This window comes from Pseudopipra pipra, chromosome 16, assembly GCF_036250125.1.
Source record: "Pseudopipra pipra isolate bDixPip1 chromosome 16, bDixPip1.hap1, whole genome shotgun sequence".
Taxonomy (NCBI): domain Eukaryota; kingdom Metazoa; phylum Chordata; class Aves; order Passeriformes; family Pipridae; genus Pseudopipra; species Pseudopipra pipra.
This window is the reverse complement of record NC_087564.1, coordinates 2,501-28,561: the sequence shown is the minus strand read 5'-3', so window position 1 is coordinate 28,561 and position 26,061 is coordinate 2,501.

The following is a 26,061-nucleotide window of genomic DNA, read 5'->3' as shown; positions in this document are numbered from 1 at the left end:
TCCCACCTAGCCCGGCCCCGCCGCCTCCGCGGCGCAGAGCTCCGACCGCCGCCCCGCTGCCGCCGCTCTCGCCGGCCCTCCGGATCCAGCCCGCACCCGACGAGAGCCCCAGAGGCGTCGGCGCCCCGGTACAGTACCCGGGCTTAGTTGGATGAGGAGGACCGTGGACGGAGACGAGAACAGTGGACGGAGACGAAGACAGAGGAGGGAGAGGAGGCGGAGAGGAGGCGACCCGGCCGGAGCAGAGACGGGGCTATCGGAGGCAGCGAGAAACCGGGCGTTGGATCGGCACTTTCGGCGCCGGCGGAGAGCGGGACTGGCGGCGCTGGCCGCGGTTCTGCTCGGTGCGCAAGGCTGGCGCCCGGCGACCGGGGGGCCGCGGCTGGAGTTGCCGTGCAGGTCCCTCGAGGCTGCCGTCCTGCCTGGCAGGTTCTTCACAGAGCTCCGTCTCCCAACTAGCCTTCCGTCCGTCCCTCCCTCTGCTCCATCAAGTATTCCCTCGGAACACTCACCGGTCTTTTCTTTGTCGAGCCGTTCCCGTTTCCTTGCTTTACTCTCGGTCCTTCAGAGACCTCCTGCAGTCCGTCCTTCCCCTTTTCTACTTTCCTTTCACTCTTGCTTAGCTCAGTCGCGCAGCTTCCCATTCTTCAGTGACTCCAAAAGTCCACCTCTCTTTCCCGCACTCAACTCTCCGGCAAATTCTAGTGGGCACTTCCACAACTGCACACCTTGACAGTCTCGTCAAATTCTTCTCCGTACGGTCCTGACTCTTTCGGTGCCCTGTCTTCTGGGAAGCAGCATCCAGTGCCAAAAGCCATTCTGACGGCTTTTTGTCTTTATCTCCCCGCCAGTGTCTGCAGGCAGAGCCCAGGGGCACTAGGACACATTGGTGGAGACAACGGAAGGCAGTGAGATCATCAGAAAGTGTTCACACGCCAACCTCCGGATCGGCGACTTTATCCCTTTCTACCGGCAGCTCCCAGGTCACAGCACGGAACTCCTCGCGCGCGCTGCTAAAGGGTGCAGAGAGCTGCGTGCGCCAGCGGGGCGGCTGTCGTTGTCGGGAGATGGACGTTGGACCTTCCTCTAAGTCTCCGGACCCCGCCTTGGGGACACGGCGCTGTATTCCTTCGCCCTGGCAGACAGGGATTCATTGACACGGTCGTCTTTGGAGCTTTCAGGGGATTTTCTTAGAAATGCACAACTCGTTTAATAGTTTCTACAGGGCAGCAATGTAGCGCCCCTATGAAAAAAGGGCGTTTCACTACTACACAAAGCACGGACCGCAGGAGTTCTCTAAAGGACAGAGAGAAAAGCAAGGGAAAAGAATGGCTTCACAAAAATAAGAGTGGTGAGTGTTTCTTGGGAATGCTTTATGGAGCAGAGCGGGGGACGGGCGGGAGGCTAGTTGGGAGAATGAGCCCTGTGAAGAACCTGCCAGGCAGGACGGCAGCCTCGAGGGACCTGCACGGCCACCTCATTCGCGGCCACCACGGTCCCCGGGCGCCAGCCTTGCGCACCGAGCAGAACCGCGGCCAGCGCCGCCAGCCCCGCTCCCCAAAGAGCCGCATCCAGCGGTCCGCCGCCCGGCCTCCCGCTGCCCCCAACAGCCCCGTCTCTCTGCTCCGGCCGGTCCGCCTCCTCTCCGCCTCCTCTCCCTCCTCTCTTTCTTCTCCCTCCCCTGCCCTCCTCAACCAGTTCCGCCTCGGCACTCTGCTCCTCAACCTGCTGCCGATGTGCTGCTTCCACCACATCCAGTTCAGGTGTGACAGGCTCTTCTCTTGAACTCTGAGCAAGAGGAGCAGGAGGAGGGACACACAAGAGCTCTCCTCACAGAGGCTGCATCGCCAGGAAGTCCAAAGAAGTTCGGAGATTCTGTGCCACGTCCGAGCTTTCTCTGGGGATGCTGCTTCTCCCATGCACTGCCTCGCCGTAGCACTCGTACCACAGCCCCTGACAAAAGCCCAGGTGGTCTTTGTCGCTAGCAGAATTGCTCCTGCTGCCAGCAGGGATGCTCCCCGAGACAGACCAGGAGAGGCTGACCCGGGGAGCTGAGCCGGGAGGGATGTTCTGCCTCTCGTGCCCCTCGAGCATTCTCAAAAGCGCCTGCCGTGGAGGACAATTCAGGAGTCTCCCCGGGCCAGCAAAAGAGAGATGAGAAGGAAGAGATGATGGCCACGAAAAAAGCTCATGGTCTGTCAATCTTGAACTCCTCGAGACCAATCCTCAGCCCTCCCACCTAGCCCGGCCCCGCCGCCTCCGCGGCGCAGAGCTCCGACCGCCGCCCCGCTGCCGCCGCTCTCGCCGGCCCTCCGGATCCAGCCCGCACCCGACGAGAGCCCCAGAGGCGTCGGCGCCCCGGTACAGTACCCGGGCTTAGTTGGATGAGGAGGACCGTGGACGGAGACGAGAACAGTGGACGGAGACGAAGACAGAGGAGGGAGAGGAGGCGGAGAGGAGGCGACCCGGCCGGAGCAGAGACGGGGCTATCGGAGGCAGCGAGAAACCGGGCGTTGGATCGGCACTTTCGGCGCCGGCGGAGAGCGGGACTGGCGGCGCTGGCCGCGGTTCTGCTCGGTGCGCAAGGCTGGCGCCCGGCGACAGGGGGGGCGCGGCTGGAGTTGCCGTGCAGGTCCCTCGAGGCTGCCGTCCTGCCTGGCAGGTTCTTCACAGAGCTCCGTCTCCCAACTAGCCTTCCGTCCGTCCCTCCCTCTGCTCCATCAAGTATTCCCTCGGAACACTCACCGGTCTTTTCTTTGTCGAGCCGTTCCCGTTTCCTTGCTTTACTCTCGGTCCTTCAGAGACCTCCTGCAGTCCGTCCTTCCCCTTTTCTACTTTCCTTTCACTCTTGCTTAGCTCAGTCGCGCAGCTTCCCATTCTTCAGTGACTCCAAAAGTCCACCTCTCTTTCCCGCACTCAACTCTCCGGCAAATTCTAATGGGCACTTCCACAACTGCACAACTTGACAGTCTCGTCAAATTCTTCTCCGTACGGTCCTGACTCTTTCGGTGCCCTGTCTTCTGGGAAACAGCATCCAGTGCCAAAAGCCATTCTGACGGCTTTTTGTCTTTATCTCCCCGCCAGTGTCTGCAGGCAGAGCCCAGGGGCACTAGGACACATTGGTGGAGACAACGGAAGGCAGTGAGATCATCAGAAAGTGTTCACACGCCAACCTCCGGATCGGCGACTTTATCCCTTTCTACCGGCAGCTCCCAGGTCACAGCACGGAACTCCTCGCGCGCGCTGCTAAAGGGTGCAGAGAGCTGCGTGCGCCAGCGGGGCGGCTGTCGTTGTCGGGAGATGGACGTTGGACCTTCCTCTAAGTCTCCGGACCCCGCCTTGGGGACACGGCGCTGTATTCCTTCGCCCTGGCAGACAGGGATTCATTGACACGGTCGTCTTTGGAGCTTTCAGGGGATTTTCTTAGAAATGCACAACTCGTTTAATAGTTTCTACAGGGCAGCAATGTAGCGCCCCTATGAAAAAAGGGCGTTTCACTACTACACAAAGCACGGACCGCAGGAGTTCTCTAAAGGACAGAGAGAAAAGCAAGGGAAAAGAATGGCTTCACAAAAATAAGAGTGGTGAGTGTTTCTTGGGAATGCTTTATGGAGCAGAGCGGGGGACGGGCGGGAGGCTAGTTGGGAGAATGAGCCCTGTGAAGAACCTGCCAGGCAGGACGGCAGCCTCGAGGGACCTGCACGGCCACCTCATTCGCGGCCACCACGGTCCCCGGGCGCCAGCCTTGCGCACCGAGCAGAACCGCGGCCAGCGCCGCCAGCCCCGCTCCCCAAAGAGCCGCATCCAGCGGTCCGCCGCCCGGCCTCCCGCTGCCCCCAACAGCCCCGTCTCTCTGCTCCGGCCGGTCCGCCTCCTCTCCGCCTCCTCTCCCTCCTCTCTTTCTTCTCCCTCCCCTGCCCTCCTCAACCAGTTCCGCCTCGGCACTCTGCTCCTCAACCTGCTGCCGATGTGCTGCTTCCACCACATCCAGTTCAGGTGTGACAGGCTCTTCTCTTGAACTCTGAGCAAGAGGAGCAGGAGGAGGGACACACAAGAGCTCTCCTCACAGAGGCTGCATCGCCAGGAAGTCCAAAGAAGTTCGGAGATTCTGTGCCACGTCCGAGCTTTCTCTGGGGATGCTGCTTCTCCCATGCACTGCCTCGCCGTAGCACTCGTACCACAGCCCCTGACAAAAGCCCAGGTGGTCTTTGTCGCTAGCAGAATTGCTCCTGCTGCCAGCAGGGATGCTCCCCGAGACAGACCAGGAGAGGCTGACCCGGGGAGCTGAGCCGGGAGGGATGTTCTGCCTCTCGTGCCCCTCGAGCATTCTCAAAAGCGCCTGCCGTGGAGGACAATTCAGGAGTCTCCCCGGGCCAGCAAAAGAGAGATGAGAAGGAAGAGATGATGGCCACGAAAAAAGCTCATGGTCTGTCAATCTTGAACTCCTCGAGACCAATCCTCAGCCCTCCCACCTAGCCCGGCCCCGCCGCCTCCGCGGCGCAGAGCTCCGACCGCCGCCCCGCTGCCGCCGCTCTCGCCGGCCCTCCGGATCCAGCCCGCACCCGACGAGAGCCCCAGAGGCGTCGGCGCCCCGGTACAGTACCCGGGCTTAGTTGGATGAGGAGGACCGTGGACGGAGACGAGAACAGTGGACGGAGACGAAGACAGAGGAGGGAGAGGAGGCGGAGAGGAGGCGACCCGGCCGGAGCAGAGACGGGGCTATCGGAGGCAGCGAGAAACCGGGCGTTGGATCGGCACTTTCGGCGCCGGCGGAGAGCGGGACTGGCGGCGCTGGCCGCGGTTCTGCTCGGTGCGCAAGGCTGGCGCCCGGCGACCGGGGGGCCGCGGCTGGAGTTGCCGTGCAGGTCCCTCGAGGCTGCCGTCCTGCCTGGCAGGTTCTTCACAGAGCTCCGTCTCCCAACTAGCCTTCCGTCCGTCCCTCCCTCTGCTCCATCAAGTATTCCCTCGGAACACTCACCGGTCTTTTCTTTGTCGAGCCGTTCCCGTTTCCTTGCTTTACTCTCGGTCCTTCAGAGACCTCCTGCAGTCCGTCCTTCCCCTTTTCTACTTTCCTTTCACTCTTGCTTAGCTCAGTCGCGCAGCTTCCCATTCTTCAGTGACTCCAAAAGTCCACCTCTCTTTCCCGCACTCAACTCTCCGGCAAATTCTAATGGGCACTTCCACAACTGCACACCTTGACAGTCTCGTCAAATTCTTCTCCGTACGGTCCTGACTCTTTCGGTGCCCTGTCTTCTGGGAAACAGCATCCAGTGCCAAAAGCCATTCTGACGGCTTTTTGTCTTTATCTCCCCGCCAGTGTCTGCAGGCAGAGCCCAGGGGCACTAGGACACATTGGTGGAGACAACGGAAGGCAGTGAGATCATCAGAAAGTGTTCACACGCCAACCTCCGGATCGGCGACTTTATCCCTTTCTACCGGCAGCTCCCAGGTCACAGCACGGAACTCCTCGCGCGCGCTGCTAAAGGGTGCAGAGAGCTGCGTGCGCCAGCGGGGCGGCTGTCGTTGTCGGGAGATGGACGTTGGACCTTCCTCTAAGTCTCCGGACCCCGCCTTGGGGACACGGCGCTGTATTCCTTCGCCCTGGCAGACAGGGATTCATTGACACGGTCGTCTTTGGAGCTTTCAGGGGATTTTCTTAGAAATGCACAACTCGTTTAATAGTTTCTACAGGGCAGCAATGTAGCGCCCCTATGAAAAAAGGGCGTTTCACTACTACACAAAGCACGGACCGCAGGAGTTCTCTAAAGGACAGAGAGAAAAGCAAGGGAAAAGAATGGCTTCACAAAAATAAGAGTGGTGAGTGTTTCTTGGGAATGCTTTATGGAGCAGAGCGGGGGACGGGCGGGAGGCTAGTTGGGAGAATGAGCCCTGTGAAGAACCTGCCAGGCAGGACGGCAGCCTCGAGGGACCTGCACGGCCACCTCATTCGCGGCCACCACGGTCCCCGGGCGCCAGCCTTGCGGACCGAGCAGAACCGCGGCCAGCGCCGCCAGCCCCGCTCCCCAAAGAGCCGCATCCAGCGGTCCGCCGCCCGGCCTCCCGCTGCCCCCAACAGCCCCGTCTCTCTGCTCCGGCCGGTCCGCCTCCTCTCCGCCTCCTCTCCCTCCTCTCTTTCTTCTCCCTCCCCTGCCCTCCTCAACCAGTTCCGCCTCGGCACTCTGCTCCTCAACCTGCTGCCGATGTGCTGCTTCCACCACATCCAGTTCAGGTGTGACAGGCTCTTCTCTTGAACTCTGAGCAAGAGGAGCAGGAGGAGGGACACACAAGAGCTCTCCTCACAGAGGCTGCATCGCCAGGAAGTCCAAAGAAGTTCGGAGATTCTGTGCCACGTCCGAGCTTTCTCTGGGGATGCTGCTTCTCCCATGCACTGCCTCGCCGTAGCACTCGTACCACAGCCCCTGACAAAAGCCCAGGTGGTCTTTGTCGCTAGCAGAATTGCTCCTGCTGCCAGCAGGGATGCTCCCCGAGACAGACCAGGAGAGGCTGACCCGGGGAGCTGAGCCGGGAGGGATGTTCTGCGTCTCGTGCCCCTCGAGCATTCTCAAAAGCGCCTGCCGTGGAGGACAATTCAGGAGTCTCCCCGGGCCAGCAAAAGAGAGATGAGAAGGAAGAGATGATGGCCACGAAAAAAGCTCATGGTCTGTCAATCTTGAACTCCTCGAGACCAATCCTCAGCCCTCCCACCTAGCCCGGCCCCGCCGCCTCCGCGGCGCAGAGCTCCGACCGCCGCCCCGCTGCCGCCGCTCTCGCCGGCCCTCCGGATCCAGCCCGCACCCGACGAGAGCCCCAGAGGCGTCGGCGCCCCGGTACAGTACCCGGGCTTAGTTGGATGAGGAGGACCGTGGACGGAGACGAGAACAGTGGACGGAGACGAAGACAGAGGAGGGAGAGGAGGCGGAGAGGAGGCGACCCGGCCGGAGCAGAGACGGGGCTATCGGAGGCAGCGAGAAACCGGGCGTTGGATCGGCACTTTCGGCGCCGGCGGAGAGCGGGACTGGCGGCGCTGGCCGCGGTTCTGCTCGGTGCGCAAGGCTGGCGCCCGGCGACAGGGGGGGCGCGGCTGGAGTTGCCGTGCAGGTCCCTCGAGGCTGCCGTCCTGCCTGGCAGGTTCTTCACAGAGCTCCGTCTCCCAACTAGCCTTCCGTCCGTCCCTCCCTCTGCTCCATCAAGTATTCCCTCGGAACACTCACCGGTCTTTTCTTTGTCGAGCCGTTCCCGTTTCCTTGCTTTACTCTCGGTCCTTCAGAGACCTCCTGCAGTCCGTCCTTCCCCTTTTCTACTTTCCTTTCACTCTTGCTTAGCTCAGTCGCGCAGCTTCCCATTCTTCAGTGACTCCAAAAGTCCACCTCTCTTTCCCGCACTCAACTCTCCGGCAAATTCTAATGGGCACTTCCACAACTGCACACCTTGACAGTCTCGTCAAATTCTTCTCCGTACGGTCCTGACTCTTTCGGTGCCCTGTCTTCTGGGAAACAGCATCCAGTGCCAAAAGCCATTCTGACGGCTTTTTGTCTTTATCTCCCCGCCAGTGTCTGCAGGCAGAGCCCAGGGGCACTAGGACACATTGGTGGAGACAACGGAAGGCAGTGAGATCATCAGAAAGTGTTCACACGCCAACCTCCGGATCGGCGACTTTATCCCTTTCTACCGGCAGCTCCCAGGTCACAGCACGGAACTCCTCGCGCGCGCTGCTAAAGGGTGCAGAGAGCTGCGTGCGCCAGCGGGGCGGCTGTCGTTGTCGGGAGATGGACGTTGGACCTTCCTCTAAGTCTCCGGACCCCGCCTTGGGGACACGGCGCTGTATTCCTTCGCCCTGGCAGACAGGGATTCATTGACACGGTCGTCTTTGGAGCTTTCAGGGGATTTTCTTAGAAATGCACAACTCGTTTAATAGTTTCTACAGGGCAGCAATGTAGCGCCCCTATGAAAAAAGGGCGTTTCACTACTACACAAAGCACGGACCGCAGGAGTTCTCTAAAGGACAGAGAGAAAAGCAAGGGAAAAGAATGGCTTCACAAAAATAAGAGTGGTGAGTGTTTCTTGGGAATGCTTTATGGAGCAGAGCGGGGGACGGGCGGGAGGCTAGTTGGGAGAATGAGCCCTGTGAAGAACCTGCCAGGCAGGACGGCAGCCTCGAGGGACCTGCACGGCCACCTCATTCGCGGCCACCACGGTCCCCGGGCGCCAGCCTTGCGCACCGAGCAGAACCGCGGCCAGCGCCGCCAGCCCCGCTCCCCAAAGAGCCGCATCCAGCGGTCCGCCGCCCGGCCTCCCGCTGCCCCCAACAGCCCCGTCTCTCTGCTCCGGCCGGTCCGCCTCCTCTCCGCCTCCTCTCCCTCCTCTCTTTCTTCTCCCTCCCCTGCCCTCCTCAACCAGTTCCGCCTCGGCACTCTGCTCCTCAACCTGCTGCCGATGTGCTGCTTCCACCACATCCAGTTCAGGTGTGACAGGCTCTTCTCTTGAACTCTGAGCAAGAGGAGCAGGAGGAGGGACACACAAGAGCTCTCCTCACAGAGGCTGCATCGCCAGGAAGTCCAAAGAACTTCGGAGATTCTGTGCCACGTCCGAGCTTTCTCTGGGGATGCTGCTTCTCCCATGCACTGCCTCGCCGTAGCACTCGTACCACAGCCCCTGACAAAAGCCCAGGTGGTCTTTGTCGCTAGCAGAATTGCTCCTGCTGCCAGCAGGGATGCTCCCCGAGACAGACCAGGAGAGGCTGACCCGGGGAGCTGAGCCGGGAGGGATGTTCTGCCTCTCGTGCCCCTCGAGCATTCTCAAAAGCGCCTGCCGTGGAGGACAATTCAGGAGTCTCCCCGGGCCAGCAAAAGAGAGATGAGAAGGAAGAGATGATGGCCACGAAAAAAGCTCATGGTCTGTCAATCTTGAAATCCTCGAGACCAATCCTCAGCCCTCCCACCTAGCCCGGCCCCGCCGCCTCCGCGGCGCAGAGCTCCGACCGCCGCCCCGCTGCCGCCGCTCTCGCCGGCCCTCCGGATCCAGCCCGCACCCGACGAGAGCCCCAGAGGCGTCGGCGCCCCGGTACAGTACCCGGGCTTAGTTGGATGAGGAGGACCGTGGACGGAGACGAGAACAGTGGACGGAGACGAAGACAGAGGAGGGAGAGGAGGCGGAGAGGAGGCGACCCGGCCGGAGCAGAGACGGGGCTATCGGAGGCAGCGAGAAACCGGGCGTTGGATCGGCACTTTCGGCGCCGGCGGAGAGCGGGACTGGCGGCGCTGGCCGCGGTTCTGCTCGGTGCGCAAGGCTGGCGCCCGGCGACAGGGGGGGCGCGGCTGGAGTTGCCGTGCAGGTCCCTCGAGGCTGCCGTCCTGCCTGGCAGGTTCTTCACAGAGCTCCGTCTCCCAACTAGCCTTCCGTCCGTCCCTCCCTCTGCTCCATCAAGTATTCCCTCGGAACACTCACCGGTCTTTTCTTTGTCGAGCCGTTCCCGTTTCCTTGCTTTACTCTCGGTCCTTCAGAGACCTCCTGCAGTCCGTCCTTCCCCTTTTCTACTTTCCTTTCACTCTTGCTTAGCTCAGTCGCGCAGCTTCCCATTCTTCAGTGACTCCAAAAGTCCACCTCTCTTTCCCGCACTCAACTCTCCGGCAAATTCTAATGGGCACTTCCACAACTGCACAACTTGACAGTCTCGTCAAATTCTTCTCCGTACGGTCCTGACTCTTTCGGTGCCCTGTCTTCTGGGAAACAGCATCCAGTGCCAAAAGCCATTCTGACGGCTTTTTGTCTTTATCTCCCCGCCAGTGTCTGCAGGCAGAGCCCAGGGGCATTATGAGGTCGGAGTGATGATGAGGCCAGCACCATTATGACATGTCTGGGCTTTACGAGGTCAGTGTGATGAGGAGACCTGCAACATTATGAGGTGTCTGGGCTTTATGAGGACAGTGTGATGATGAGGCCTGCACCGTTATGACATGTCTGGGCTTTATGAGGTCAGTGTGATGATGAGGCCTGCACCATTATGAGCTGTCTGGGTCCTATGAGGTAGGTGTGATGATGCGGCCAGCACCATTATGACATGGCTGGGCTTTATGAAGTCACTGTGGTGATGAGGCCTGCACCATTATGAGGTGTGTCGGCTTTATGAGGTCAGTGCCATGATGAGACCTGCACCATTATGACATGTGTGGGCTTTATGAGGTCAGTGCCATGATGAGGCCTGCACCATTATGACATGTCTGGGCTTTATGAGGTCAGCGCCATGATGAGGCTTGCACCATTATGACATGTCTGGTCTTTATGAGGTTAGTGTGATGATGAGGCCTGCAACATTATGAGGTGTGTGGGCTTTTTGTGGTCAGTGTGATGATGAGGCCTGCACCATTATGACATGTCTGGGCTTTATGAAGTCAGTGTGAGGATGAGGCCTGCACCATTATGACGTTTCTGGGCTATATGAGATCGGTGCCATTATGAGGCCTGCACCATTATGACATGTCTGGGTTTTATGACGTCAGTGTGGTGATGAAGCCTGCACCATTATGACATGTCTGGGTTTTATTAGGTCAATGTGATGATGAGACCTGCACCATTGTTACATGGCTGAGGTTTATGAGGTCAGTGCCATGAGGAGGCCTGCACCATTATGTCATGTCTGGGCTTTTATGAAGTCAATGCCATGAGGAGGCCTGCACCATTATGACGTGTCTGGGCTTTATGAGGTGACTGTGATGATGAGGTTTCCGCCGTTATCACGGGTCTGGGTTTTATTATGTCACTGTGATGATGAGGCCAGCACCATTATGACATATCTGGCCTTTATGAGGTCAGTGTGATGAAGAGACCTGCACCATTATGTCGTGTCTGGACTTTATTATGTCAGTGCCATGATGAGGCCTGCACCATTATGACATGTCTGGGCTTTCTGTGGTCAGTGCCATGATGAGGTTTGCACCATTATGACATGTCTGGGCTTTATGAGGTCAGTGTGATGAAGAGACCTGCACCATTATGATATGTCTGGGCTTTATGAGGTCAGTGCCATGATGAGGCGTGCACCATAATGAGGTGTCAGGGCTTTATCTGGTCACTGTGATGATGAGGTCAGCACCATTATGAGGTGCCTGGGCTTTATGACGTCATTTTGATGATGAGTCCTGCACCATTATGACATGTCTGGGCTTTATGAGGTCAGTGCCATGAGGAGGCCTGCACCATTATGGCATGTCTGGGCTTTATGTGTTCAGTGCCATTATGAGGCCTGCACCATTATGACGTGTGTGGGCTTTATGAGGTCAGTGCCATGATGGGGCCTGCACAATTATGACATGTTTGGGTTTATGAGGCAACTGTGATGATGAGGGCTCCACCGTTTTCAGGTGTCTGGGCCTTATGAGGTCAGTCTGATTATGAGACCCGTACCATTATGACATGTCTGGGCTTTTTGAGGCCAGTTTGATGATGAGGCCTGCACCATTATGAAATGTCTGGGTTTTTTTATGTCACTGTGATGATGAGGCCAGCACCATTATGACATGGCTGGGTTTTATGAAGTCACTGTGATGAAGAGGCCTGCACCATTATGACATGTCTGGGCTTTATGAGGTCAGTGCCATGATGAGACATGAACCATTATGACATGTCTGGGCTTTATGAGGTCATTGTGATGATGTGGCCAGCAATATTAGGAGGTGTCTGGCCTTTAGGAGGTCAGTGTGATGATGAGGCCTGCACCATTATGACGTGTCTGGGCTTTATGAGGTCAATGCCATGAGGAAGCCTGCAGTATTATGACATGTCTGGGCTTTATGAGGTCAGTTTGGTGATGACGCCTGCACCAATATGACATGTCTGGGCTTTATGAGGTCAGTGTGATGATGAGACCTGCACGTTTATGAGGTTTCTGGGCTTTATGAGGTCACTGTGATGATGAGGGCTCTACTGTTATCAGGTGTCTGGGCTTAATGAGGTCAGTGTAATGATGAGACCTGCACAATTATGAGGTGTCTGGCCATTATGAGGTCGGTGTGTTGATGAGGCCAGTACCATTATGACATGTCTGGGCTTTATGAGGTGAGTGCCATGATGAGGCCTGCGCCATTATGACATGCCTGGGCTTTATGACGTCAGTGTGATAATGAGGCCTGCACCATTATGTCATGTCTGTGCTTTTTGAGGTCAGTGTGATGAAGTGACCTGCACCATTATGAGGTTTCTGGGTTTATTTTGGTCACCGTGATGATGAGGCCTGCAGCATTATGACATGTTTGGGCTTTATGAGGTCAGTGACATGATGAGGCCTGCAACATTATGACATGTCTGGACTTTATGAGGTCAGTGCCATGATGAGACCTGCACCATTATGACATGTCTGGGCTTTATGATGTCAGTCTGGTGATGAGGTCAGCACCATTATGACATGTCTGGGCTTTATGAGGTCAGTGCCATGATGAGGCCCGCATCATTATGACGTGTCTGGCCTTTAGGAGGTCAGTGTGGTGATGAGGCCTGCACAATTATGACATGTCTTGGCTTTATGAGGTCAGTGCCATGAGGAAGCCTGCACTATTATGTGGTGTCTGGGCTTCATGAGGTCGGTGTGATGATGAGGCCAGCAGCATTATGACTTATCTGGGCTTTATGAGGTCAGTGTCATGAGGAGGCCTCCACCGTTATCAGGTGTCTGGGCTTTATGAGGTCAGTCTGATGATGAGGCCTGCATCATTATGAAATGTCTGGGCTTTATGAGGTCAGTGCCATGATGAGACCTGCTCAATTATGTCATGTCTGGGCTTTATGAGGTCAGTGCCATGATGAGGCCTGCACCATTATGACATGTCTGGGCTTTATGAGGTCAGTGCCATTAGGAGGCCTGCAGAGTTATGAGGTGTCTGGGCTTTATGAGGTCACTGTGATGATGAGGTCTGCACCATTATGATGTGTCTGGGCTTTATGACGTCAGTGTTGTGATGAGGCCTGCACCATTATGACATGTGTGGGCTTTACGAGGTCAGTGTGATGATGAGACCTGCACCATTATGAGGTGTCTGGGCTTTATGAGGTCGGTGTGATGATGAGGCCTGAAACGTTATGACATGTCTGGGCTTTATGAGGTCAGTGTGATGATGAGGCCAGCACCATTATGAGTTGTCGGGGCCCTATGAGGTCAGTGTGATGATGAGGCCTGCACCATTATGAGGTGTGTCGGCTTTATGAGGTCAGTGTGATGAGGAGACCTGCAACATTATGAGGTGTCTGGGCTTTATGAGGACAGTGTGATGATGAGGCCTGCACCGTTATGACATGTCTGGGCTTTATGAGGTCAGTGTGATGATGAGGCCAGCACCATTATGAGTTGTCGGGGCCCTATGAGGTCAGTGTGATGATGAGGCCAGCACCATTATGACATGTCTGGGCTTTACGAGGTCAGTGTGATGAGGAGACCTGCAACATTATGAGGTGTCTGGGCTTTATGAGGACAGTGTGATGATGAGGCCTGCACCGTTATGACATGTCTGGGCTTTATGAGGTCAGTGTGATGATGAGGCCTGCACCATTATGAGCTGTCTGGGTCCTATGAGGTAGGTGTGATGATGCGGCCAGCACCATTATGACATGGCTGGGCTTTATGAAGTCACTGTGGTGATGAGGCCTGCACCATTATGAGGTGTGTCGGCTTTATGAGGTCAGTGCCATGATGAGACCTGCACCATTATGACATGTGTGGGCTTTATGAGGTCAGTGCCATGATGAGGCCTGCACCATTATGACATGTCTGGGCTTTATGAGGTCAGCGCCATGATGAGGCTTGCACCATTATGACATGTCTGGTCTTTATGAGGTTAGTGTGATGATGAGGCCTGCAACATTATGAGGTGTGTGGGCTTTTTGTGGTCAGTGTGATGATGAGGCCTGCACCATTATGACATGTCTGGGCTTTATGAAGTCAGTGTGAGGATGAGGCCTGCACCATTATGACGTTTCTGGGCTATATGAGATCGGTGCCATTATGAGGCCTGCACCATTATGACATGTCTGGGTTTTATGACGTCAGTGTGGTGATGAAGCCTGCACCATTATGACATGTCTGGGTTTTATTAGGTCAATGTGATGATGAGACCTGCACCATTGTTACATGGCTGAGGTTTATGAGGTCAGTGCCATGAGGAGGCCTGCACCATTATGTCATGTCTGGGCTTTTATGAAGTCAATGCCATGAGGAGGCCTGCACCATTATGACGTGTCTGGGCTTTATGAGGTGACTGTGATGATGAGGTTTCCGCCGTTATCACGGGTCTGGGTTTTATTATGTCACTGTGATGATGAGGCCAGCACCATTATGACATATCTGGCCTTTATGAGGTCAGTGTGATGAAGAGACCTGCACCATTATGTCGTGTCTGGACTTTATTATGTCAGTGCCATGATGAGGCCTGCACCATTATGACATGTCTGGGCTTTCTGTGGTCAGTGCCATGATGAGGTTTGCACCATTATGACATGTCTGGGCTTTATGAGGTCAGTGTGATGAAGAGACCTGCACCATTATGATATGTCTGGGCTTTATGAGGTCAGTGCCATGATGAGGCGTGCACCATAATGAGGTGTCAGGGCTTTATCTGGTCACTGTGATGATGAGGTCAGCACCATTATGAGGTGCCTGGGCTTTATGACGTCATTTTGATGATGAGTCCTGCACCATTATGACATGTCTGGGCTTTATGAGGTCAGTGCCATGAGGAGGCCTGCACCATTATGGCATGTCTGGGCTTTATGTGTTCAGTGCCATTATGAGGCCTGCACCATTATGACGTGTGTGGGCTTTATGAGGTCAGTGCCATGATGGGGCCTGCACAATTATGACATGTTTGGGTTTATGAGGCAACTGTGATGATGAGGGCTCCACCGTTTTCAGGTGTCTGGGCCTTATGAGGTCAGTCTGATTATGAGACCCGTACCATTATGACATGTCTGGGCTTTTTGAGGCCAGTTTGATGATGAGGCCTGCACCATTATGAAATGTCTGGGTTTTTTTATGTCACTGTGATGATGAGGCCAGCACCATTATGACATGGCTGGGTTTTATGAAGTCACTGTGATGAAGAGGCCTGCACCATTATGACATGTCTGGGCTTTATGAGGTCAGTGCCATGATGAGACATGAACCATTATGACATGTCTGGGCTTTATGAGGTCATTGTGATGATGTGGCCAGCAATATTAGGAGGTGTCTGGCCTTTAGGAGGTCAGTGTGATGATGAGGCCTGCACCATTATGACGTGTCTGGGCTTTATGAGGTCAATGCCATGAGGAAGCCTGCAGTATTATGACATGTCTGGGCTTTATGAGGTCAGTTTGGTGATGACGCCTGCACCAATATGACATGTCTGGGCTTTATGAGGTCAGTGTGATGATGAGACCTGCACGTTTATGAGGTTTCTGGGCTTTATGAGGTCACTGTGATGATGAGGGCTCTACTGTTATCAGGTGTCTGGGCTTAATGAGGTCAGTGTAATGATGAGACCTGCACAATTATGAGGTGTCTGGCCATTATGAGGTCGGTGTGTTGATGAGGCCAGTACCATTATGACATGTCTGGGCTTTATGAGGTGAGTGCCATGATGAGGCCTGCGCCATTATGACATGCCTGGGCTTTATGACGTCAGTGTGATAATGAGGCCTGCACCATTATGTCATGTCTGTGCTTTTTGAGGTCAGTGTGATGAAGTGACCTGCACCATTATGAGGTTTCTGGGTTTATTTTGGTCACCGTGATGATGAGGCCTGCAGCATTATGACATGTTTGGGCTTTATGAGGTCAGTGACATGATGAGGCCTGCAACATTATGACATGTCTGGACTTTATGAGGTCAGTGCCATGATGAGACCTGCACCATTATGACATGTCTGGGCTTTATGAGGTCAGTGTGATGATGAGACCTGCACGTTTATGAGGTTTCTGGGCTTTATGAGGTCACTGTGATGATGAGGGCTCTACTGTTATCAGGTGTCTGGGCTTAATGAGGTCAGTGTAATGATGAGACCTGCACAATTATGAGGTGTCTGGCCATTATGAGGTCGGTGTGTTGATGAGGCCAGTACCATTATGACATGTCTGGGCTTTATGAGGTGAGTGCCATGATGAGGCCTGCGCCATTATGACATGCCTGGGCTTTATGACGTCAGTGTGATAATGAGGCCTGCACCATTATGTCATGTCTGTGCTTTTTGAGGTCAGTGTGATGAAGTGACCTGCACCATTATGAGGTTTCTGGGTTTATTTTGGTCACCGTGATGATGAGGCCTGCAGCATTATGACATGTTTGGGCTTTATGAGGTCAGTGACATGATGAGGCCTGCAACATTATGACATGTCTGGACTTTATGAGGTCAGTGCCATGATGAGACCTGCACCATTATGACATGTCTGGGCTTTATGATGTCAGTCTGGTGATGAGGTCAGCACCATTATGACATGTCTGGGCTTTATGAGGTCAGTGCCATGATGAGGCCCGCATCATTATGACGTGTCTGGCCTTTAGGAGGTCAGTGTGGTGATGAGGCCTGCACAATTATGACATGTCTTGGCTTTATGAGGTCAGTGCCATGAGGAAGCCTGCACTATTATGTGGTGTCTGGGCTTCATGAGGTCGGTGTGATGATGAGGCCAGCAGCATTATGACTTATCTGGGCTTTATGAGGTCAGTGTCATGAGGAGGCCTCCACCGTTATCAGGTGTCTGGGCTTTATGAGGTCAGTCTGATGATGAGGCCTGCATCATTATGAAATGTCTGGGCTTTATGAGGTCAGTGCCATGATGAGACCTGCTCAATTATGTCATGTCTGGGCTTTATGAGGTCAGTGCCATGATGAGGCCTGCACCATTATGACATGTCTGGGCTTTATGAGGTCAGTGCCATTAGGAGGCCTGCAGAGTTATGAGGTGTCTGGGCTTTATGAGGTCACTGTGATGATGAGGTCTGCACCATTATGATGTGTCTGGGCTTTATGACGTCAGTGTTGTGATGAGGCCTGCACCATTATGACATGTGTGGGCTTTACGAGGTCAGTGTGATGATGAGACCTGCACCATTATGAGGTGTCTGGGCTTTATGAGGTCGGTGTGATGATGAGGCCTGAAACGTTATGACATGTCTGGGCTTTATGAGGTCAGTGTGATGATGAGGCCAGCACCATTATGAGTTGTCGGGGCCCTATGAGGTCAGTGTGATGATGAGGCCTGCACCATTATGAGGTGTGTCGGCTTTATGAGGTCAGTGCCATGATGAGACCTGCACCATTATGACATGTGTGAGCTTTATGAGGTCAGTGCCATGATGAGGCCTGCACCACTATGACATGTCTGGGCTTTATGAGGTCAGTGCCATGATGAGGCTTGCACCATTACGACATGTGTGGGCTTTATGCGGTTAGTGTGATGATGAGGCCTGCACCATTATGATATGGCTGGGCTTTATGAGGTCAGTGTGATGATGCGGCCTGCACCATCAGGACATATCTGGGTTTTATGAGGTCAGAGCCATGATGAGGCTTGCACTAATATGACATGTCTGGGCTTTATGAAGTCAGTGTGAGGATGAGGCCTGCACCATTATGACGCCTCTGGGCTATATGAGTTCGGTGCCATTATGAGGGCTGCACCATTATGACATGTCTGGGTTTTATGACGTCAGTGTGGTGATGAAGCCTGCACCATTATGACATGTCTGGGTTTTATTAGGTCAATGTGATGATGAGACCTGCACCATTGTTACATGGCTGAGCTTTATGAGGTCAGTGCCATGAGGAGGCCTGCACCATTATGTCATGTCTGGGCTTTTATGAAGTCAGTGCCATGAGGAGGCCTGCACAGTTATGAGGTGTCGGGGCTTTATGAGGTCAATGTGATGATGAGGCCTGCACCATTATGACGTGTCTGGGCTTTATGAGGTCAGTATGATGATGAGGTTTGCACCATTATGACATGTCTGGGCTTTATGAGGTCAGTGTGATGATGAGGCCTCCACCTTTATCAGATGTCTGTTCTTTATGAGGTCAGTGCCATGATCAGGCCCGTACCATTATGACATGGTTGGGTTTTATGAGGTCAGTGCCATGATGAGGCCTGCACCATTATGACATATCTGGGCTTTATTATGTCAGTGTGATGATGAGGTCTGCACCATTATGACATGTGTGGGCTTTATGAGGTCAGTGTGATGATGAGGCCTGCACCATTATGACATGTCTGGGCTTTATGAGGTCAGTGAGATGATGAGGTGATAGTACAGAAATCTCTTGTTTTTCATGGGCTCTCTAGGCTTACAAACCACCACAAAGCTGAAGATTGCTGGCTTTCTTTCCTGGTGATATGGGCTGTAATATGCTGTTTTCACACCTGCGTCCCAACTGCAAGATCAGTCCCAAATTTGCATACGAATGAAGATTCTTCCCACAACGAAGATGTAGGCAGAGAAAACTCTTACTCTCCATGGAGTCTCCAGGCTGACAATCCAACTGCACCCCAAAACCAAAGCTTCCAGGCTTTCTTTCCTGCTGATAAGCGCTGTCATTTCCTGTTTTCAGACCTGCCTCACAACGGCCAGCCCGACACCCAAAATTGCATATAAACAAAGATTCCTCCCACAACAAAGATGCCAGCTCAGAAAGCACTCACTATTCATGGACGCCCCAGCTTGGCAAACACACTGCACCACAAACCCAAGTTTCCAGGTTTTTTTTCCTGGGGATAAGGGCTATTTTTTCCTGTTTTCACACCTGCCTACAACTGCCAGACCGACTCCCAAAATTGCATATAAACGAAGACTCCTCCCACACCAAAGAGGCCAGCACAGAAAGTTCTTGCTCCCCATGGAGTGCCCAGAATGACACACCAGCTGCACCACAAAGGCAAAGCCTCCAGGCTTTCTTTCCCGGCGATAAGGGCTGTCATTTCCTGTCTTCAGCACTGCCTCCAAACTGCGGGACCAATTCTTAGAATTGCATAAAAGACTCCTCCCACAGCTAAGATGCCACCAGATAGATGTTTTGATCCCCATGGAGTCTCCAGGTTGACAAACCAACTACACCACAAAAACAAAGCTTCCAGCCTTTCTTTCCTGGGGATAAGGGCTGTCATTTCCTATTTTCAGACCTGCCTCCCAACTGACAGACTGACTCCCAAAATTGCATATAAAGAAAGATTCCTCCCACAACAAAGATGACAGCACAGAAAGCACTCACTATTCATGGACGCCCCAGCTTGGCAAACACACTGCACCACAAACCCAAGTTTCCAGGCTTTCTTTCCTGGGGATAAGGGCTATTGTTTCGTGTTTTCACAGCTGCCTCCCAACTGCCAGCCCAACTCCCAAAATTGCATGTAAACAAAGATTCCTCCTACAACAAAGATGACAGCACAGAAAGCACTCGCTATTCATGGACGCCCCAGGTGGAAAACACACTGCACCACACACCCAATTTTCCAGTCTTTCTTTCCTGGGGTTAAGGGCTATTGTTTCCTGTTTTCAGACCTGCCTCCCAATTGCCAGACCAACTCCGAAAATTGCATATAAACAAAGATTCCTCCCACAACAAAGATGCCAGCACAAAAAGCTCTTGCTCCCCATGGAGTCTCCAGGCTGACAAACCAAAAGCACCACTAAGACAAAGCTTCCAGCCTTTCTTTCCTGCCGATATTGGCTGTCATTTCCTGTTTTCAGCCCTGCCTCCCAACGGCCAGCCCGACTCCCAAAATTGCATATAAACAAAGATTCCTCCAACAACAAAGATGACAGCACACAAAGTTCTTCCTCCCCATGGAGTGCCCAGAATGACACACCAGCTGCACCACAAAGGCAAAACCTCCAGGCTTTCTTTCCTGGTGATAAGGGCTGTCATTTCCTGTTTTCAGACCTGCCTCCCAACTGCCAGACCGATTCTTAGAATTGCTTAAAAGACTCCTCCCACAGCTAAGATGCCACCAGATAGATGTTTTGATCCCCATGGAGTCTCCAGGTTGACAAACCAACTGCACTACCAATCCAAAGCTTCCAGGCTTTCTTTCCTGCGAAAAGCGCTGTCATTTCCTGTTTTCAGACCTGCCTCACAACGGTCAGCCCGACTCCCAAAATTCCATATAAACAAAGATTCCTCCCACAACAAAGATGACAGCACAGAAAGCACTCGCTATTCATGGACGCTCCAGCTTGGCAAACACACTGCACCACAAACCCAAGTTTCCAGACTTTCTTTCCCGGGGATAAGGGCTATTGTTTCGTGTTTTCACAGCTGCCTCCCAACTGCCAGCCCAACTCCCAAAATTGCATGTAAACAAAGATTCCTCCTACAACAAAGATGCCAGCACAGAAAGCACTCACTATTCATGGACGCCCCAGCTTGGAAAACACACTGCATCACAATCCAAAGTTTCCAGGCTTTCTTTCCTGGTGATATGGGCTGTCATTTCCTGTTTTCAGACCTGCCTCCAAACTGCCAGACCGATTCTTAGAATTGCATAAAAGACACCTCCCACAGCGAAGATGCCACCAGAAATATGTTTTGATCCCCATGGAGTCTCCAAGTTGACAAACCAACTGCACCACAAAAACAAAGCTTTCTGGCTTTGTTTCCTGGGGATAAGGGCACTCATTTCCTCTTTTCACACCTGCGTCCCGACTACCAGACCGACTGCCAAAATTGCATATAAACAAAGATTCCTCCCACACCAAAGGTGATAGCACAGAAATCTGTTGTTGCTCATGGACTCCCTAGACTGACAAACCAACTACACTTCAAAGCTGAAGATTGCTGGCTTTCTTTCCTGGCGATAAGGACTGTCATTTCCTGTTTTCAGACCTGCGTCCCAACTGCCAGATCGGCTCCCAAAATTGCATACGAAGGAAGATTCCTCCCACAGCGAAGATGTAGGCAGAGAAAACTCTTGCTCCCCATGGAGTCTCCAGGCTGACAAACCAAAAACACCACAAAGCCAAAGCTTCCAGGCTTTCTTTCCTGCCGATAAGCGCTGTCATTTCCTGTTTTCAGCCCTGTCTCCCAACTGCCAGCCCGACTCCCAAAATTGCATATAAAGAAAGATTCCTCCCACAACAAAGATGCCAGCTCAGAAAGCACTCGCTATTCCTGGACGCCCCAGCTTGGCAAACACACTGCACCACAATCCCAAGTTTCCAGGCTTTCTTTCCTGGGGATACTGGCTATTGTTTCCTGTTTTCACACCTGCCTCCCAACTGCCAGACCGACTCCCAAAATTAGAGCCAGTATTAGGCTTAGAGTTACATTTAGGTTTAGGGTTTACAGTTAGGTTTAGGGGTAGGTTTACGTGCAGCATCAGGTTAAGGTTTAGGTTTTGGTTTAGGGTTTAAATTTAGGGTTTAGCTTTAGGTTTAGGGTAGCAGTTAGGGGTTAGGGGTTAAGGGTTAAGGGTTAGGGGTTAGGGTTAGGGGTTAGGGTTCGGTTAAGGGTTCGGTTTAGGGTTCGGTTTAGGGTTAGGGTTCGGGTTAGGGTTAGGGTTAGGGTTCGGGTTCGGGTTTGGGTTCGAGTTTAGGGTTAGGGTTTGGGTTTGGGTTTGGGTTCGGGTTCGGGTTAGGGTTAGGGGTTAGGGTTAGGGTTCGGGTTAGGGTCCGGGTTAGGGTTAGGGTTCGGGTTCGGGATTGGGTTAGGGTTCGGGTTTGGGTTAGGGTTAGGGTTCGGGTTAGGGTTAGGGTTAGGGTTAGGGTTAGGGTTAGGGTTAGGGTTTAGGGTTAGGGTTAGGGTTAGGGTTAGGGTTAGGGTTTAGGGTTAGGGTTAGGGTTAGGGTTAGGGTTAGGGTTAGGGTTAGGGTTAGGGTTAGGGTTAGGGTTTAGGGTTAGGGTTAGGGTTAGGGTTAGGGTTAGGGTTAGGGTTAGGGTTAGGGTTAGGGTTAGGGTTAGGGTTAGGGTTAGGGTTAGGGTTAGGGTTAGGGTTAGGGTTAGGGTTAGGGTTAGGGTTAGGGTTAGGGTTAGGGTTAGGGTTAGGGTTAGGGTTAGGGTTAGGGTTAGGGTTAGGGTTAGGGTTAGGGTTAGGGTTAGGGTTAGGGTTAGGGTTAGGGTTAGGGTTAGGGTTAGGGTTAGGGTTAGGGTTAGGGTTAGGGTTAGGGTTAGGGTTAGGGTTAGGGTTAGGGTTAGGGTTAGGGTTAGGGTTAGGGTTAGGGTTAGGGTTAGGGTTAGGGTTAGGGTTAGGGTTAGGGTTAGGGTTAGGGTTAGGGTTAGGGTTAGGGTTAGGGTTAGGGTTAGGGTTAGGGTTAGGGTTAGGGTTAGGGTTAGGGTTAGGGTTAGGGTTAGGGTTAGGGTTAGGGTTAGGGTTAGGGTTAGGGTTAGGGTTAGGGTTAGGGTTAGGGTTAGGGTTAGGGTTAGGGTTAGGGTTAGGGTTAGGGTTAGGGTTAGGGTTAGGGTTAGGGTTAGGGTTAGGGTTAGGGTTAGGGTTAGGGTTAGGGTTAGGGTTAGGGTTAGGGTTAGGGTTAGGGTTAGGGTTAGGGTTAGGGTTAGGGTTAGGGTTAGGGTTAGGGTTAGGGTTAGGGTTAGGGTTAGGGTTAGGGTTAGGGTTAGGGTTAGGGTTAGGGTTAGGGTTAGGGTTAGGGTTAGGGTTAGGGTTAGGGTTAGGGTTAGGGTTAGGGTTAGGGTTAGGGTTAGGGTTAGGGTTAGGGTTAGGGTTAGGGTTAGGGTTAGGGTTAGGGTTAGGGTTAGGGTTAGGGTTAGGGTTAGGGTTAGGGTTAGGGTTAGGGTTAGGGTTAGGGTTAGGGTTAGGGTTAGGGTTAGGGTTAGGGTTAGGGTTAGGGTTAGGGTTAGGGTTAGGGTTAGGGTTAGGGTTAGGGTTAGGGTTAGGGTTAGGGTTAGGGTTAGGGTTAGGGTTAGGGTTAGGGTTAGGGTTAGGGTTAGGGTTAGGGTTAGGGTTAGGGTTAGGGTTAGGGTTAGGGTTAGGGTTAGGGTTAGGGTTAGGGTTAGGGTTAGGGTTAGGGTTAGGGTTAGGGTTAGGGTTAGGGTTAGGGTTAGGGTTAGGGTTAGGGTTAGGGTTAGGGTTAGGGTTAGGGTTAGGGTTAGGGTTAGGGTTAGGGTTAGGGTTAGGGTTAGGGTTAGGGTTAGGGTTAGGGTTAGGGTTAGGGTTAGGGTTAGGGTTAGGGTTAGGGTTAGGGTTAGGGTTAGGGTTAGGGTTAGGGTTAGGGTTAGGGTTAGGGTTAGGGTTAGGGTTAGGGTTAGGGTTAGGGTTAGGGTTAGGGTTAGGGTTAGGGTTAGGGTTAGGGTTAGGGTTAGGGTTAGGGTTAGGGTTAGGGTTAGGGTTAGGGTTAGGGTTAGGGTTAGGGTTAGGGTTAGGGTTAGGGTTAGGGTTAGGGTTAGGGTTAGGGTTAGGGTTAGGGTTAGGGTTAGGGTTAGGGTTAGGGTTAGGGTTAGGGTTAGGGTTAGGGTTAGGGTTAGGGTTAGGGTTAGGGTTAGGGTTAGGGTTAGGGTTAGGGTTAGGGTTAGGGTTAGGGTTAGGGTTAGGGTTAGGGTTAGGGTTAGGGTTAGGGTTAGGGTTAGGGTTAGGGTTAGGGTTAGGGTTAGGGTTAGGGTTAGGGTTAGGGTTAGGGTTAGGGTTAGGGTTAGGGTTAGGGTTAGGGTTAGGGTTAGGGTTAGGGTTAGGGTTAGGGTTAGGGTTAGGGTTAGGGTTAGGGTTAGGGTTAGGGTTAGGGTTAGGGTTAGGGTTAGGGTTAGGGTTAGGGTTAGGGTTAGGGTTAGGGTTAGGGTTAGGGTTAGGGTTAGGGTTAGGGTTAGGGTTAGGGTTAGGGTTAGGGTTAGGGTTAGGGTTAGGGTTAGGGTTAGGGTTAGGGTTAGGGTTAGGGTTAGGGTTAGGGTTAGGGTTAGGGTTAGGGTTAGGGTTAGGGTTAGGGTTAGGGTTAGGGTTAGGGTTAGGGTTAGGGTTAGGGTTAGGGTTAGGGTTAGGGTTAGGGTTAGGGTTAGGGTTAGGGTTAGGGTTAGGGTTAGGGTTAGGGTTAGGGTTAGGGTTAGGGTTAGGGTTAGGGTTAGGGTTAGGGTTAGGGTTAGGGTTAGGGTTAGGGTTAGGGTTAGGGTTAGGGTTAGGGTTAGGGTTAGGGTTAGGGTTAGGGTTAGGGTTAGGGTTAGGGTTAGGGTTAGGGTTAGGGTTAGGGTTAGGGTTAGGGTTAGGGTTAGGGTTAGGGTTAGGGTTAGGGTTAGGGTTAGGGTTAGGGTTAGGGTTAGGGTTAGGGTTAGGGTTAGGGTTAGGGTTAGGGTTAGGGTTAGGGTTAGGGTTAGGGTTAGGGTTAGGGTTAGGGTTAGGGTTAGGGTTAGGGTTAGGGTTAGGGTTAGGGTTAGGGTTAGGGTTAGGGTTAGGGTTAGGGTTAGGGTTAGGGTTAGGGTTAGGGTTAGGGTTAGGGTTAGGGTTAGGGTTAGGGTTAGGGTTAGGGTTAGGGTTAGGGTTAGGGTTAGGGTTAGGGTTAGGGTTAGGGTTAGGGTTAGGGTTAGGGTTAGGGTTAGGGTTAGGGTTAGGGTTAGGGTTAGGGTTAGGGTTAGGGTTAGGGTTAGGGTTAGGGTTAGGGTTAGGGTTAGGGTTAGGGTTAGGGTTAGGGTTAGGGTTAGGGTTAGGGTTAGGGTTAGGGTTAGGGTTAGGGTTAGGGTTAGGGTTAGGGTTAGGGTTAGGGTTAGGGTTAGGGTTAGGGTTAGGGTTAGGGTTAGGGTTAGGGTTAGGGTTAGGGTTAGGGTTAGGGTTAGGGTTAGGGTTAGGGTTAGGGTTAGGGTAGGGTTAGGGTTAGGGTTAGGGTTAGGGTTAGGGTTAGGGTTAGGGTTAGGGTTAGGGTTAGGGTTAGGGTTAGGGTTAGGGTTAGGGTTAGGGTTAGGGTTAGGGTTAGGGTTAGGGTTAGGGTTAGGGTTAGGGTTAGGGTTAGGGTTAGGGTTAGGGTTAGGGTTAGGGTTAGGGTTAGGGTTAGGGTTAGGGTTAGGGTTAGGGTTAGGGTTAGGGTTAGGGTTAGGGTTAGGGTTAGGGTTAGGGTTAGGGTTAGGGTTAGGGTTAGGGTTAGGGTTAGGGTTAGGGTTAGGGTTAGGGTTAGGGTTAGGGTTAGGGTTAGGGTTGTAGGGTTAGGGTTAGGGTTAGGGTTAGGGTTAGGGTTAGGGTTAGGGTTAGGGTAGGGTTAGGGTTAGGGTTAGGGTTAGGGTTGGGTTAGGGTTAGGGTTAGGGTTAGGGTTAGGGTTAGGGTTAGGGTTAGGGTTAGGGTTAGGGTTAGGGTTAGGGTTAGGGTTAGGGTTAGGGTTAGGGTTAGGGTTAGGGTTAGGGTTAGGGTTAGGGTTAGGGTAGGGTTAGGGTTAGGGTTAGGGTTAGGGTTAGGGTTAGGGTTAGGGTTAGGGTTAGGGTAGGGTTAGGGTTAGGGTTAGGGTTAGGGTTAGGGTTAGGGTTAGGGTTAGGGTTAGGGTTAGGGTTAGGGTTAGGGTTAGGGTTAGGGTTAGGGTTAGGGTTAGGGTTAGGGTTAGGGTTAGGGTTAGGGTTAGGGTTAGGGTTAGGGTTAGGGTTAGGGTTAGGGTTAGGGTTAGGGTTAGGGTTAGGGTTAGGGTTAGGGTTAGGGTTAGGGTTGGGTTAGGGTTAGGGTTAGGGTTAGGGTTAGGGTTAGGGTTAGGGTTAGGGTTAGGGTTAGGGTTAGGGTTAGGGTTAGGGTTAGGGTTAGGGTTAGGGTTAGGGTTAGGGTTAGGGTTAGGGTTAGGGTTAGGGTTAGGGTTAGGGTTTAGGGTTAGGGTTAGGGTTAGGGTTAGGGTTAGGGTTAGGGTTAGGGTTAGGGTTAGGGTTAGGGTTAGGGTTAGGGTTAGGGTTAGGGTTAGGGTTAGGGTTAGGGTTAGGGTTAGGGTTAGGGTTAGGGTTAGGGTAGGGTTAGGGTTAGGGTAGGGTTAGGGTTAGGGTTAGGGTTAGGGTTAGGGTTAGGGTTAGGGTTAGGGTTAGGGTTAGGGTTAGGGTTAGGGTTAGGGTTAGGGTTAGGGTTAGGGTTAGGGTTAGGGTTAGGGTTAGGGTTAGGGTTAGGGTTAGGGTTAGGGTTAGGGTTAGGGTTAGGGTTAGGGTTAGGGTTAGGGTTAG